The sequence below is a fragment of the Schistocerca cancellata genome, chromosome 1, assembly GCF_023864275.1.
Source record: "Schistocerca cancellata isolate TAMUIC-IGC-003103 chromosome 1, iqSchCanc2.1, whole genome shotgun sequence".
Lineage (NCBI taxonomy): Eukaryota > Metazoa > Arthropoda > Insecta > Orthoptera > Acrididae > Schistocerca > Schistocerca cancellata.
In genome coordinates, this window is record NC_064626.1 from 362,185,352 (window position 1) to 362,202,460 (window position 17,109).

Here is a 17,109-nt window from a genome sequence, read left to right on the forward strand (position 1 = left end):
AATGATAAGGGATCTATCTTTCTATGTATTCGCAGCACATTACACTTGTCTACATTGAGATTCAATTGCCATTCCCTGCACCATGCGTCAATTCGCTGCAGATCTTCCTGCATTTCAGTACAATTTTCCATTGTTACAACCTCTCGATACACCACAGCATCATCTGCAAAAAGCCTCAGTGAACTTCGGATGTCATCAACAAGGTCATTTACGTATATTGCGAATAGCAACGGTCCCACGACACTCCCCTGCGGCACACCTGAAATCACTCGTACTTCGGAAGACTTCTCTCCATTGAGAATGACATGCTGCGTTCTGTTATCTAGGAACTCTTCAGTCCAATCACACAATTGGTCTGATAGTCCATATGCTCTTACTTTGTTCATTAAACGACTGTGGGGAACTGTATCGAACGCCTTGCGGAAGTCAAGAAACACGGCATCTACCTGGGAACCCGTGTCTATGGCCCTCTGAGTCTCGTGGACGAATAGCGCTAGCTGGGTTTCACACGATCGTCCTTTTCGAAACCCATGCTGATTCCTACAGAGTAGATTTCTAGTCTCCAGAAAAGTCATTATACTCGAACACAATACGTGTTCCAAAATTCTACAACTGATCGACGTTAGAGATATAGGTCTATAGTTCTGCACATCTGTTCGACGTCCCTTCTTGAAAACGGGGATGACCTGTGCCCTTTTCCAATCCTTTGGAACGCTAAGCGCTTCTAGAGACCTACGGTATACCGCTGCAAGAAGGGGGGCAAGTTCGCATACTCTGTGTAAAATCGAACTGGTATCCCATCAGGTCCAGCGGCCTTTCCTCTTTTGAGCGACTTTAGTTGTTTCTCTATCCCACTGTCGTCTATTTCGATATCTACCATTTTTTCATCTGTGCGACAATCTAGAGAAGGAAATATAGTGCAGTCTTCCTCTGCGAAACAGCTGTGGAAAAAGACATTTAGTATTTCGGCCTTTAGACTGTCATCCTCTGTTTCAGTACCATTTTGGTCACAGAGTGTCTGGACATTTTGTTTTGATCCACCTACTGCTTTGACATAAGACCAAAATTTCTTAGGATTTTCTGCCAAGTCAGTACATAGAACTTTACTTTCGAATTCATTGAACGCCTCTCGCATAGCCCTCCTCACACTACATTTCGCTTCGCGTAATTTTTGTTTGTCAGAAAGGCTTTGGCTATGTTTATGTTTGCTGTGAAGTTCCCTTTGCTTCCGCAGCAGTTTTCTAACTCCGTTGTTGTACCACGGTGGCTCTTTTCCATCTCTTACGATCTTCCTTGGCACATACTCATCTAACGCATTTTGTACGATGGTTTTGAACTTTGTCCACTGATCGTCAACACTATCTATACTTGAGACAAAACTTTAGTGTTGAGCCGTCAGGTACTCTGTAATCTGCTTTTTCACACTTTTGCTAAACAGAAAAATCTTCCTACCTTTTTTAATATTTCTATTTACGGCTGAAATCATCGATGCAAATAGAGCGAGGGAAAAACGACCGTCTATATGCTTCCGTATGACCTCTAATTCCTCATATCTTTGTGGACCTTACGCGAAATGTACATTGGCGGCAGTAGAATCGTTTTGCAGTCAGCTTCAAATCTACATCTACATCTACATCTACATTTATACTCCGCGAGCCACCCAACAGTGTGTGGCGGAGGGCACTTTACATGCCACTGTCATTACCTCCCTTTTTTGTTCCAGTCGCGTATGGTTCGCGGGAAGAACGACTGTCTGAAAGCTTCCGTGCGCGCTCGAATCTCTCTAATTTTACATTCGTGATCTCCTCGGGAGGTATAAGTAGGCGGAAGCAATATATTCGATACCTCATCCAGAAACGCACCCTCTCGAAACCTCGACAGCAAGCTAAAACGCGATGCATAGCGCCTCTCTTGCGGAGTCTGCCACTTGAGTTTGCTAAACATCTCCGTAACACTATCACGGTTACCAAATAACCCTGTGACGAAACGCGCCGCTCTTCTTTGGATCTTCTCTACCTCCTCCGTCAACCCGATCTGGTACGGATCCCACACTGATGAGCAATACTCGAGTATAGGTCGAACGAGTATTTTGTAAGCCACCTCCTTTGTTGATGGACTACATTCTCTAAGGACTCTCCCCATGAATCTCCACCTGACACCCGCCTTACCAACAATTAATTTTATATGATCATTCCACTTCAAACCGTTCCGCACGCATACTCCCAGATATTTTACAGAAGTAACAGCTACCAGTGTTTGTTCCGCTATCATATAATCATACAGTAAAGGATCCTTCTTTCTATGTATTCGCAATACATTACATTTGTCTATGTTAAGGGTCAGTTGCCACTCCCTGCACCAAGTGCATATCCGCTGCAGATCTTCCTGCATTTTACTACAATTTTCTAATGCTGCAACTTATCTGTATACTACAGCATCATCCGCGAAAAGCCGCATGGAACTTCCGACACTATCTACTGTCATGCCGGTTCTCTAAATTTCCTCGAAAATAACGCCGCCTTCACTACAGCGATTCTCATTTGAGTTCCAGAAGCATACCTGAAAAATTACTTTTGAATACATTGTGGGAGTAAACAGTGATCAGTGTTCTTACAAATATTTACTGTCAAAAACAGTCTTGATCACAAATTATTTATTCCGCTGACCGGGTTTCGACCACAGCTATGGTCATCTTCAGACCAATGAGTAAGAACCTCCTTCTGGTGGTAAGTCACCACAAAGGAGGTTCTTACTCATTGGTCTGAAGATGACCGCAATTGTGGTCGAAACCGGTCACCGGAATAAATAATTTGTGATCAAGACTGTTTTTGACGGTAAATACCAGAAAAACTTGCGTTTTGTTCAAATCTACCTGTAACAACTCTAGCAGCCCGTCTCTGAATTGCTTCCGTGTCGCCCTTTATTCCGATCTGGTGCAGAAACCGAACTCTCGAGCAGTACTCAAGAATAGGTCCCACGAATGTCCTATACGCGCTCTCCTTTACAGATGAACCACACTTTCCTAAAATTCTCCCAATAAACCGACTCGACAATTCGCCTTTCCTGCCACGATCCTCACATGCTCGTTCCATTTCATATCGATTTGCAACGTTACTCTCAGACAGTTAATTGGTGTGACTGTGTCAAGCAGGATACTAATAACGCTGTATCCGAACATTACGGGTTTGTTTTTCCAACCCATCTGCATCAACTAGGATTTTTCGACATTTAGAGCTGCTTACCACTAATCAGAGCAATTACAAATTTCGTCTAAGTCATCTTGTATACTCCTAGAGCCACTGAACGATGACAGTTTACCGTACACTACGGAATCACCAGCAAGCAGCCGCACATTGCTACCCTCTTGTACACCAGATTATTTATGTCTAAAGAAAATTATAGCGGTCCCGTCACACTTCCCTCGGGCATTGCTGGTGATGCGCTTGTCCACTTATACAGGGCTATTACAAATGATTGAAGCGATTTCATAAATTCACTGTAGCTCCATTCATTGACATATGGTCACGACACACTACAGATACGTAGAAAAACTCATAAAGTTTTGTTCGGCTGAAGCCGCACTTCAGGTTTCTGCCGTCAGAGCGATCGAGAGCGCAGTGAGACAAAATGGCGACAAGAGCCGAGAAAGCGTATGTCGTGCTTGAAATGCACTCACATCAGTCAGTCATAACAGTGCAACGACACTTCAGGAGGAAGTTCAACAAAGATCCACCAACTGCTAACTCCATTCGGCGATGGTATGCGCAGTTTAAAGCTTCTGGATGCCTCTGTAAGGGGAAATCAACGGGTAGGCCTGCAGTGAGCGAAGAAACGGTTGAACGCGTGCGGGCAAGTTTCACGCGTAGCCCGCGGAAAATTGGCTCATGCCACAACTGGAGACCGACAGCGCCGACTTCATCTTTGAACAGGATGGTGCCCCACCGCACTTCCATCATGATGTTCGGCATTTCTTAAACAGGAGATTGGAAAACCGATGGATCGGTCGTGGTGGAGATCATGATCAGCAATTCATGTCATGGTCTCCACGTTCTCTCGACTTAACCCCATGCGATTTCTTTCTGTGGGGTTATGTGAAAGATTCAGTGTTTAAACCTCCTCTACCAAGAAACGTGCCAGAACTGCGAGCTCGCATCAAGGATGCTTTCGAACTCATTGATGGGGACATGCTGCGCCGAGTGTGGGAGGAACTTGATTATCGGCTTGATGTCTGCCGAATCACTAAAGGGGCATATATCGAACATTTGTGAATGCCTAAAAAAAGTTTTTGAGTTTTTGTATGTGTGTGCAAAGCATTGTGAAAATATCTCAAATAATAAAGTTATTGTAGAGCTGTGAAATCGCTTCAATCATTTGTAATAACCCTGTACTGTGACTCAAATCAACACTACCATACTTTCATCTTCTGCATACTCACGACTTCTTTTTTTCTCTACTGTTCTTTGCATGCATCGCTCATATATTTTGGCGACTGGTTTCGAACCGACTGGTTCAGTGTCTCAAGCCTGACCCACTGAGGCTGCACTGACAGCGCCTGATCTTACTGACAACCATCTAAAATCACCAGTACGTCCATCAAATAGTGACTGTGGATAATGGTACAGTATACAAAAGCTCAGCAAACGAGTGTGAATCAAACTGATTGATCTGTCAGTTAACACGAGCTTCAGGTTAGGCTGCAGTGCGACAGTTTGCTTATGAGTTGGCGGATCCACGGTCTGATCAGTAGCTTAGCCCGAGATCTGGGTGGAGATGGAATATTACAGTCTATTTGTGAAAAGAATGCCAAGGCAAAAAACATGATTTTGGTACATCTACCTCTACATATACGTGATTACTCTGCTATTCACAATAAAGTGCCTGGCAGAGGGTTCAATGAACACCCTTCAAGCTGTCTCTCTACCGTTCCACTCTCGAACGGCATGCGGGAAGAACGAGTTGTTAAATTTTTCTGTGCGAGCCCTGATTTCTCTTATTTTATCATGATGACCATTTCTCCCTATGTACGTCAGTGCCAACAGAACGTTTTTTTCTATTGGAGGAGGAAACTGGTGATTGAAATTTCATGAGAAGATCCCGTCGCAACGAAAAACAATTTTGTTTTAATGATTGCCACTCTTATTCACGTATTATGTCTGTGACACTATCTCCCCTATTTCAGGCTAATACAAGACGAGCTACTATTCATTGTACTTTTTCGATGTCATCCGTCAGTCCCACCTGATGCGGATCCCACACCGCACAGCAGTACTCCAGAATAGGTCGGACAAGCGTGGTGTAAGCAGTCTCTTTAGTAGACCTGTCGCACCTTCTAAGTGTTCTGCCAATGAATCGCAGTGTCTAGTTTGCTCTACCCACAACATTATCTATGTGCTCCTTCCAATTTAGGTTATTTGTAATTGTAATCCCTAAGTATTTAGTTGAATTTACAGCATTCAGATTTGTGTAAGTTATCGCGTAATCGAAATTTAGCTGATTTCTGTTAGCACACATGTGAATAACTTCACATTTTTCCTTATTCAGGGTCAATTGCCACAGACTGATCTGCAGCTTAGCCCGAGGTCTAGGTGATGGTTCAAATGGCTCTGAGCTCTATGGGGCTTAACTTCTGAGGTCATCAGTCCTCTAGAACTTAAAACTACTTAAACCTAACTAACCTAAGGACATCACACAGATCCATGTCCGAGGCAGGATTCGAACCTGCGACCGTAGCGGTCGCGTGGTTCCAGACTGTAGCGCCTAGAACCGCTCGGCCACTCCGGCCGGCTACGGTATTCAATACGGTCTAGGTGAGGTTGGCATGTGATAGTTTGGTTGTGAATTGGCGAAGCCAAACAATGTTAAAGCAGTAAACCTGGTTCTGGTAAAAGACTGATCTGTAACTTAGCCGTAGGTTAAGCAAAGTTGGAAATAAAAGTTTGCTTCTGAATTGGCGAAGTCAACTAATATGGAATAAAAAACCTAAGTTGCGGTGACGGACTGATCTGTAGCTTAGCCCCAGGTCTCGGTTAGACTGGAGGATGATAGTTTGGTTGTGTTTTGAAGAAGTCCACGAATGTGAAAGAATAAAAAACTTCCCAAAGTATCTTGGGTTTCGCAGTTATACCAGACATTGCGTCTCCGCACAAGTGCCCTCTCCAGCCAATTGTCACAAACTCAGGGGGTTCGAGTCCTCTCTCGGGCATGGGTGTGTGTGTTTGTCCTTAGGATAATTTAGATTAAGTGCTGTGTAAGCTTAGGGACTGATGGCCTTAGTAGTTAAGTCCCATAAGATTTCACGCACATTTTTTTTTCAAACTCAGGTAGCCGGCTACTGTGGCCGAGCGGTTCTAGGCGCTTCAGTCCTGAACCGCGCTGCTGCTACGGTCGCAGGTTCGAAGCCTGCCTCGGGCATGGATGTATGTGATGTCCTTAGGTTAGTTAGGTTTAGGTAGTTCTAAGTCTAGGGGACTAGGGGATTGATGACTTCAGATGTTAAGTCCCATAGTGCTCAGAGCCATCTGAACCATTTGAAACTAAGGAGCATTGTCACAAAGAAGGTGCCCAGCTGCGCAACCAAGACTTAAGTGGGGTCCTACCTGGGCACAGCAAAGCAAATCATTACATAACGTCTAGGGGCTTGTACACAACAAGTGTGGCCATACTCCAGTGGGGAAACGAATGTGAAGATGATTATAATGAGGGTTGTATGACAAGAGGAGGAGGAGGTGTCTGTGGAGGCGGTGGCGTAACATTAGGCCAGCTCGCGGCCAGGGAGGTACGGAAGGATCGTGGGAAGCGGCAGGTGGGCGGGCGACGGCCGTCACGGTCTCTTCCCGCCTCTTCCGCAGAGTCCCGGACGGAACTGGCGGCGAGTCCCGCAGTCCCCTGGGAACGTCACGGACGGATGGGCCGGCTTCCGTCTCCAGTCTCCGGCGCGGGACACTGCAGCTGGCCGACGGTCTTTTCTCCGGCCTCCGTGAATGGAGCGGAAAGAAAGCGATCGTCCCGGCACCTGTGCCTCGCCACCACCTACCATGTCCCCTCACCCCTCAGCTCGGCACGGCGCGTAATTAGCTTTCGGAACATGCTCCGTGGCCAAACACTTGTGAACAAGGAAACACTACCCCGACTAATATACAGCGTACTACGCCACGATAAAGAAGAATTTGGATGTTCCAACTCCAGCCAAACTCCGTTTTACATGCTGTTGTGACGGTTCGCTCCCAAAGAACGCCGGCCGCTGTGACCGAGCGGTTCTAGGCGATTCAGTCGGGAACCGTACTGCTGCTACGGTCGCAGGTTCGAATCCTGCCTCGGACATGGATGTGTGTGCTGTCCTTAGGTTACTTACGTTTATGTAGTTCTAAGTTCTAGGGGACTGATGACCTCAGATGTTAAGTCCCATAGTGCTTAGAGCCATTTGAACCACATGGAATTCCAAAACCAGTCATCAGTCACGTAAATGCCCGTAATAAATGGTTCTGAGCACTATGGGACTCAACATCTGTGTTCATCAGTCCCCTAGAACTTAGAACTACTTAAACCTAACTAACCTAAGGACATCACACACATCCATGCCCGAGGCAGGATTCGAACCTGCGACCGTAGCGGTCACGCGTTTCCAGACTGAAGCGCCGAGAACCGCACGGCCACACCGGCCGGCATGCCTGTAATAGGAAAACGTGGCGCGGCAGTCATAAAACGTGGACTGTGGAGCAATGGAAGAATGTCATTTGGTCGGATGAATCTTGCTTCGCACTGTTACCAACTTCTGGTCGAGTGTACGTCCCAAGAGTGAAACATGCCGGCGTTCGTTTATGATTTGGGCAGCCGTATCGCACTATTGCACGATCCCATGGTTACTTTGCAAGATTGTATTACTGCCAAGGATTATGTGGTCATTCCAGCTGATCAGGTCCATCCCGCGGTACTATGATTGTTCCCCATCTACTATCGCATATCCCCTGGCCGCCGCATTCATCACATGTCAATACTATTGAGCCTTTGCGGTGTGCTTAGGAAAGAAATGTGCGTGATGGCTATCATCTCCGCCGTCGTTACCTGGAATTGCTATTATTTTTCAGTAATAATGGTACAAGATCCATTTGAAAACTACACATGACGTGTATTTATCCTGCCTCGGGCATGGATGTGTGTGATGTCCTTAGGTTAGGTTAGGTTTAAGTAGGTCTACGTTCTAGGGGACTGATGACCTGAGATGTTAAGTCCTATAGTGCTCAGAGCCATTTGAACCATTTTTTGTATTTATCCCCGCTTAGATGTCTGGAAGCTATTTCGAATGCTGACGGTTCGGGGAACACATAGAAAACCGACACCCAGATATTTTCACGTATAATTAATACGCCATTGTCCTAAACAAAATATCACACTTCAGTTTAATTAAGTGTCCCTGTAATTGACCACATAATTATGCATTAAAACCTGCGCCCCCACGGGTGCCCACGAGCTCGTCCAGAACTGCGGCACAGTAAAGAGCTAGTGAAGCGGTCGTATCCGCAGCCTACAGAGCAGTGAGTGGGAAGCTGCTGCCGCCGTGTGGTTTCCATTAATTGGGCGGCCGTGGGAACCGCGCTGGCCCGGCGCCGGGTCGCGGGTCAGCACGAGTGGCCCGCGCAATTACACGCCACACAACAGCTGCCGCCTTCCGGCTGGTTGTTCGTGGCTCTGCTGGGTCCAGCCCAAAAGCTAGCGGCTGCCGGATAGGCGACATCGAGGCCGTCGCAGGCGGAACACTTGCAGAGTTCCACAAGGACGGGAGGAGGAGGCGGCGAAGCCCTCGCCGAAGGGCACCACGCCGACGTCTGCCAAATGCGATTTCAGGCGGGGTTCCCACTGCCGCGATACGATATTCGATACGGTACGCAACGCTACTCGCGATACGACGCAAAAGCAACCGGCCTCGGTAGAGCGCGTAAAAACGGAGTTACACCGGCCAGCCGGCTGCTGTGGCCGAGAGGTTCTAGGCGCTTCAGTCCGGAACCGCGCTGCTGCTACGGTCGCAGGTTCGAATCCTGCCTCGGGCATGGATGTGTGTGATGTCCTTAGGTTAGTTAGGTTTAAGTAGTTCTAAGTCTACGGGACTGATGACCGATGTTCAGTCCCATAGTGCTCAGAGCCATTTGAACCACACACCGGCCAATCTGGTCCACGCTGAGTATATCCATCGTACCAGCACCGAGTGCTGGTTGCTCCACTCAGCTGCCTCGTACCATATGCCTGGACGGGTGGGGGATCAGATGTTCCTCGATAGAGACTGTTTTATGTAAACGAAGCAAAATTACATCCAGATCCTTACCTACTTTCTAAGTAAAGCGCGAAAGCGTAAAAAATTTAAAAAGCACGGTTTTCCGATTTCGATGTCTGGTGGGTGGATATATTGGTAAATTCGTCTAAATAGTTAGGCCGCGCCACAGTCCTCTTCAAACTTCTCCGATACTAAACGTTTTGACGTCTTTGCTGGGATATCGTTAATGAGTTTTGTCGCGTCCCCAGGTGGCTGAACACTGTTCACCAGTGATCTACGAAATCGTTCAAATGGCCCTAAGCACTATGGGACTTAACATCTGAGGTCATCAGTCCCCTAGACTTAGAACTACTTAAACCTAATTAACCTAAGGACATCACACACATCCATGCCCAAGGCAGGATTCGAACCTGCGACCGTAGCAGCCCCGTGGTTCCGGACTGAAGCGTCTAGAACCGCTCGGCCACAGCGGCCGGCTGTGATTTACATTTTATCAATTTGATGAGTTATCTACTGTGAAAGGATTTGAATCTGACACAAACTTAGACAAAGGAAGAAGAAGCGTGTTAGCAATAATAAAACAGACAGACAATGGGTAATTATCTTGCAAGTGAGACTGACAATGTGCCTTTATAGGACGGTAAATTCTGACGTCTTACGTAAGGCAAAATATGTGCTCTCACACGCACTGCCATTTACAAGTAAAGTCTTGTTAATTTCATTGTTTTTTTCGGTAGTTGTGTCTGTAAACTCTTCTGACATGTAATAAAACAAACTAGTCTGCTATTGTTCACTCATCCTGAAGCTACTCAGTTATCGGTTTTAGAGCAGTGCTTACTGAACGTGGTTTGTTTAATGTTCTGTTTTTATTGATGTAAGTATCACTATTTCCAATGACGTAATTGTGCTAGGTGATAAAGGGGCTGGGCCGGCCGCTGTGACCGAGCGGTTCTAGGCGCTTCAGTCCGGAATCGCGCTGCTGCTACGGTCACAGGTTCGAATCCTGCCTCGGATGTGGATGTGTGTGATGTCCTTAGGTTGGTTAGGTTTAAGTAGTTCAAAGTCTAGGGGACTGATGATCTCAGATGTTAAGTCCCGTAGTGCTTAGAGCCATTTGAATTTTTGATAATGCGGTTCAGTTGATGTGAGGTAAAGGAACCGATACCGTTATTGCCATTTGTTCACGAAACGAGCGTTTGGGAACTGTATCCTTTGTCGTACCTCGTAAGAAACTATGTTTGCTACCACCGATGTATTCGTGCTGTCTCGTTAATTTATCGCATCGGCTGAGTAGGAACACGAGTGTCGCACGGATAAGCGACGGTGTCACGTGAGCTTTACTGCAACATGTCGTACTGCGTATCATATCGCCTCAGCGGAAACCGCACATTACTGGAAACCTCCAATCACATCACGAAGGTCGGAGACAAATTTGTTACCCACTGCTCCTCTCACACCGATAGTAAAATCGTCACACTCCGCCTCAAAACTCTCCAGCACTCGGCGCTTCGAACCCTCTGCTGGGATCTTCTGGTGAACAGTGTTCAGCCACCTGGGGACGCGACAAAACTCATTAACGATATCCCAGCAAAGACGTCAAAACGTTTAGTATCGGAGAAGTTTGAAGAGGACTATGGCGCAGCCTAACTATTTAGACGAATTTACCAATATATCCACCAACTCGAAACAGAAAGGGACGTATTTTCTCGGCGAATAAAATCGTCTTCGCCTGGTATGTGGGCCTCAACGGAGGCAGTAACGCTTTTGTTAGACGGTGTAGTGTTTTTCCCCCTCCAGCTTCTTGCGGCCAGTGGCTGCAAACGTCATCACTAGCTCTGCCGCAGTTTCGAGCCTGACAGTACACACCGTTGAGATAACTCACGCCGAAACTAACCACAAGGATGAAATATTTTTCCAAAAGACTCGAGCTCGGTCCTTGAACTTTTTCGTTGCTCCAAGAACAATTTTAAGAGAAAGCTGCCATCGACCGGAGGGTAGGTTTTAACACCACAGTGCTTCACTATGCATGGTTCTATTGGAGTGATATGCCGTTGCCTTCTTCCAACTTTCGAACTGACTTACACAGCTCCTTACAGAGCGACCTACAGTTTAACGAGGACTCCAAATTACGGCAAAAACGGTATTTTTAACCTTAACAAAACACTGCCACGGGCTGAAAGAGGTGATAAATGGCAGATCAAAATAGTAGGACTATGTGGGTGTCTACACCGTGACATTTGTATCCGTAGTGTGGCACATTGTCTCAGGGCCGCACTGCCGCTTTAAACAATTTTATCAATACAAAATAGCACGGATCAAATCTGAATGATTTTCGAATGCCTTTCATAATATTCGAGAGGACCGTGAAAAATGACTATTTTTCTTACGCTGTTTGCTTTGTTGAAGTTTACAAAGATCTTCTAGGATGTGAAGTACGGTAGCCGCATCGATGGCTGAAACTCTCTTAAGTAGGCTTTGGTCGCCCACTTCGTGTGCTTTCACAGAAACTCGTGAAACGTCCCCTTAGAAAAATTTATGAATTACTGTGCTGGTAAACCCCTTACGTTATTTGATTTTCAAACAGCTGAGCAGAAGTGAACGTACTCAGACATTTCTCTCTTTACTTATTCTGATCAACACTAAACCGACAAACAATATTTTTAGCGCAACGCAATCTGACTTTCAAAAATCCCTACAAAGGAACGGCCCTGACTAACAATAACCTATACCTTTCATGAATCACTTACCTCTCAAAGTTACTCGAACTACTGCAATACAGCGAGTGCCAATACTGCCAGCTAAATAAAAGATTCTAACTACTGACGGCACTAACTACTAATAGGCATAGTTAGCAAATGAGAGATTTTGATAGAGAACAAACAATGTATTTACCTTAATAGTGCTCAAAAGTCATAATACATATATCAGTTCATGATATCCAGTCTTACAAATTTACTGTCTCTGATGGACACACGTCCAGATCATCCGCTCTCAAAACTCCGCCATCTCTCTCCCCACATCCACCACTGCTGGCGGCTCACCTCCAACTACGCAACGCTACGCGCTGTTAACAGCCAACTGCCCAACACTACAATAGCAAATTCCAACAATGCAAACCAGCCACAGACTGCACACAGCAGTCAGTGATTTTCATATAGAGCGCTACGTGGCGTTACCAACATAAAAACCTAAACAGTCTACTTACACTCGCATCGAACTTTAGTCAAAGTTGGTTATTTGCCTTCACGGAGTAAGGAAGTAGTACTTTTGACTAATGAGATCAATGTTCATAGTATTAGAGGGGATGTACCAACTAGAGAAAAATCCATTGACTATGACGAGAGCTTTGCCAATCTAGGTAAACAAACTTTCTTCCCAAACTAGCCACGACAAACAAATGAGGTAAAAAAAAAAAGAAAGAAAAGAAAAGCCATCGGATTGACATGTATGCCAATGTTCAGGGGCAGTTGTGCTGCAAATATACCGGGAATAACACTCTGTAAGCCTGCGGCGTAAATCTCTTGGAAATCATTCCAGCGAGCAACTACTGTTGAGGCTTGTAAGTCACCCGCTGCCGGTGGCTTGTAGTCTCCTAATCCTAATCCTAAAGAGTCGATTCAGTTAGCATCCATTATTCTTTCTTGTCCGTCACGACAAATTTCTTCCATATCGGACATCTTACTATGACCAAAATTCAGTAAAGGAGGCACTTTCTCTGTCCGCCACTCGATTCTGACACGAATGCAGACGACGTCTCCCAGCAGATGTACGGTGGCATTTTCAATCACACGCGCCGTTAGCGTCGAATGGATTCGCAGGCCATCGTTCTAGCGAGAGCTGCCTACCAAGTTTTAGGGCTGAGAAACGCTTCTACGCTACATTCATTGGGTGTGATACCGTTGACTTCTATGATGTTTCAATAGGACGAATTTTGCACCTTTATTTTTTTCATGCAACCTCAAATCGTTTTTGTTAGCAGGAGGAAAATAGGCTGTACTCTGCTGAAAGTGAATTCTGACAATAATCTATTTATGTACCTCTAAGATCCATATTATTGCGCCGAAGGGCAGTGAAACTCAAAAGTTATATGGTCTGTGCAGTTTCGCGACATCTCCAGAGAAAATGGTAAGCCATGTCGTCCCATTAAAGGCTCATCAGTTCACGGTTGTTTCATATGAATGATTTACAGGACGTCCGCGGATGTTGTCCTGGAATCGTATATGGTAATCTACAAGCGCAAATCGTTCCCTGGAGTTGCTTTTTAGACCAACGATCTTGGCCACTTATTGACGTATAACGGCAGTGGCAAATGCCGTCACTGGAATCGTACGTAAGTTCATTACTGGGTACACGTGATTATATGAGGTTTGAAAACAGCACTTAACAGCCAATCGAAAAAGGTCATAACATAGGATTTGTGGCCGGAAGCCGTGGCCGAGCGGTTCTAGGCGCTTCAGTCCGGAACCGCGCTGCTGCTACGGTCGCAGGTTCGAATGCTGCCTCGGTCACGGATGTGTGTGATGTCCTTAGGTTAGTTAGGTTTAAGTAGTTCAAGTCTAGGGGACTGATGACTTCAGATGTTAAGTCCCATAGTGCTTAGAGCCATTTGAACCATAGGATTTGTAGCATTGTTCGCCACCACGTGTTGCACAGTATTTTTGTTACAGATGCTCATGCCTTCAATGGTTCTTCCTCACATCGTTACGTCACCATTTAGCTCCTTTCAACTGATGTTTGATTCGCTGTTACATGGCAGCCATTTATGTCCACTTAACGCGGAAGAATTCCGAAGATTAGATGGGTAGATCACATATCTAATGAGGAGGTACTGAATAGAACTGGGGAGAAGAGAAATTTGTGGTACAACTTGACTAGAAGAAGGGATCGGTTGTTAGGACATGTTCTGAGGCATCAAGGGATCACCAGTTTAGTATTGGAGGGCAGCGTGGAGGGTAAAATTCGTAGAGGGAGACTAAGAGATGAATAAACTAAGCAGATTCAGAAGTTTGTAGGGTGCAGTACGTACTGGGAGATGAAGAAGCTTGCACAGGATAGAGTAACATGGAGAGCTACACCAAACCAGTCTCTGGACTGAAGACCACAACAACAACAACGCGGCTTTAACTACTGGGTGTTCTGTGTACCCCACATTTTCTTCTCGATCAATTTCGACCGAAAAAAAGCGAAATTTTGCTGTGGGACGTCGTCAAATACACTCCTGGAAATTGAAATAAGAACACCGTGAATTCATTGTCCCAGGAAGGGGAAACTTTATTGACACATTCCTGGGGTCAGATACATCACATGATCACACTGACAGAACCACAGGCACATAGACACAGGCAACAGAGCATGCACAATGTCGGCACTAGTACAGTGTATATCCACCTTTCGCAGCAATGCAGGCTGCTATTCTCCCATGGAGACGATCGTAGAGATGCTGGATGTAGTCCTGTGGAACGGCTTGCCATGCCATTTCCACCTGGCGCCTCAGTTGGACCAGCGTTCGTGCTGGACGTGCAGACCGCGTGAGACGACGCTTCATCCAGTCCCAAACATGCTCAATGGGGGACAGATCCGGAGATCTTGCTGGCCAGGGTAGTTGACTTACACCTTCTAGAGCACGTTGGGTGGCACGGGATACATGCGGACGTGCATTGTCCTGTTGGAACAGCAAGTTCCCTTGCCGGTCTAGGAATGGTAGAACGATGGGTTCGATGACGGTTTGGATGTACCGTGCACTATTCAGTGTTCCCTCGACGATCACCAGTGGTGTACGGCCAGTGTAGGAGATCGCTCCCCACACCATGATGCCGGGTGTTGGCCCTGTGTGCCTCGGTCGTATGCAGTCCTGATTGTGGCGCTCACCTGCACGGCGCCAAACACGCATACGACCATCATTGGCACCAAGGCAGAAGCGACTCTCATCGCTGAAGACGACACGTCTCCATTCGTCCCTCCATTCACGCCTGTCGCGACACCACTGGAGGCGGGCTGCACGATGTTGGGGCGTGAGCGGAAGACGGCCTAACGGTGTGCGGGACCGTAGCCCAGCTTCATGGAGACGGTTGCGAATGGTCCTCGCCGATACCCCAGGAGCAACAGTGTCCCTAATTTGCTGGGAAGTGGCGGTGCGGTCCCCTACGGCACTGCGTAGGATCCTACGGTCTTGGCGTGCATCCGTGCGTCGCTGCGGTCCGGTCCCAGGTCGACGGGCACGTGCACCTTCCGCCGACCACTGGCGACAACATCGATGTACTGTGGAGACCTCACGCCCCACGTGTTGAGCAATTCGGCGGTACGTCCACCCGGCCTCCCGCATGCCCACTATACGCCCTCGCTCAAAGTCCGTCAACTGCACATACGGTTCACGTCCACGCTGTCGCGGCTTGCTACCAGTGTTAAAGACTGCGATGGAGCTCCGTATGCCACGGCAAACTGGCTGACACTGACGGCGGCGGTGCACAAATGCTGCGCAGCTAGCGCCATTCGACGGCCAACACCGCGGTTCCTGATGTGTCCGCTGTGCCGTGCGTGTGATCATTGCTTGTACAGCCCTCTCGCAGTGTCCGGAGCAAGTATGGTGGGTCTGACACACCGGTGTCAATGTGTTCTTTTTTCATTTCCAGGAGTGTATTACCGCTTCAGTCCATGTAGTTTCATAAAGTTACGATGGATGGCGGCGCTATATGTAGTCTTCAGAATAGCGTCCGTAACAGAGGTGCGTTCCAAGCAGGGAGCTGTCATTCACTTTCTTTTGGCGGAGAGTCACAGCAGCGTAGATATTCACTGGCGCTTGCAGTGTCCTCAGAGACCTGGAGTGAACAAAAGCACGGTGAATCGTTGGGCGAATCCTCTGCCAATATCGCAACTAGATCGCGCAAAGCTGTCCGATTTCCCGCGTGCCGGCTGGCCGCGGCACAGCAGTGACTCCTGCAATATTGGAACGTGCGGATTCTCTCACTGGAGGTGATCGGCGGATCACAAAAACCTCGCTGCTCAACTAGACGTCTCTGTCGGTAGTGTTGACACATTCTCCACCATTTGGGGTACTTATAGGTTTGTACCCGATGGGTTTCTCGCCACCTAAGAGAAGAACATAAAGAGATCAAGGATCACTGACCAATTAAGAGTGGTACCAACCGGTGATAAAGGCAGTCCCAGTCGGCTGGCGTAAGGACGTCGCACTAAACGGAGTTTACGTTGAAAAACAAGATTTTGTAGCCAAAAGATTGGGGAATAATATGGTGCATTGAAATCCTGAATAAAACGAACCTGCTTTCAGAAATAAAAAAAAAGTTGCATTACTTATGTTCTAATCTGGCAACGACCTTGCCGCAGTGGATACACCGGTTCCCGTCAGATCACCGCAGTTAAGCGCTGTCGGGCGTGGCTGGCAATTGGATGGGTGACCATCCGGGCCGCCGTGTGCTGTTGCCGTTTTTCTGGGTGCACTCAGCCTCGTGATCCCAATTGAGGAGCTACTCGACCGAATAGTAGCAGCTCCGGTCACAGAAAACCATCGTAACGACCGGGAGAGCGGTGTGCTGACCACACGCACCTCCTATCTGCATCCTCAGCTGAGGATGACATGGCGGTCGGATGGTCCCGATGGGCAACTTCTGGCCTGAAGACGGAGTGCTTTACTTATGTTCAATAAGTATACAATGGTGTGCAAAACTCCGGGACAAAAGTAACTTCCGAATGATGATGCCAAGTAACGAAGCTCGATGAAGATTGGACCGTAGATAGAAAGAACTGCTACATTATAGCACAGAAGATAACAATGAAATACGTAATGAGTCGAACAAAAATGTCACTTTTATTCAAAACCAGTAATTACA

At 47.0% G+C, this 17,109-nt stretch overlaps 1 protein-coding gene and 1 pseudogene across 2 annotated transcripts in view; one reads left to right on the forward strand and one right to left on the reverse strand.

Moving 5' to 3' along the window:
* The window catches only part of LOC126174475 (neurogenic protein big brain-like), a 297,238-nt gene that overhangs the window by 235,301 nt on the left and 44,828 nt on the right, over window positions 1-17,109 (reverse strand). The window lies entirely within an intron of this gene.
* LOC126095356 (5S ribosomal RNA) lies at window positions 16,588-16,705 on the forward strand (annotated as a pseudogene).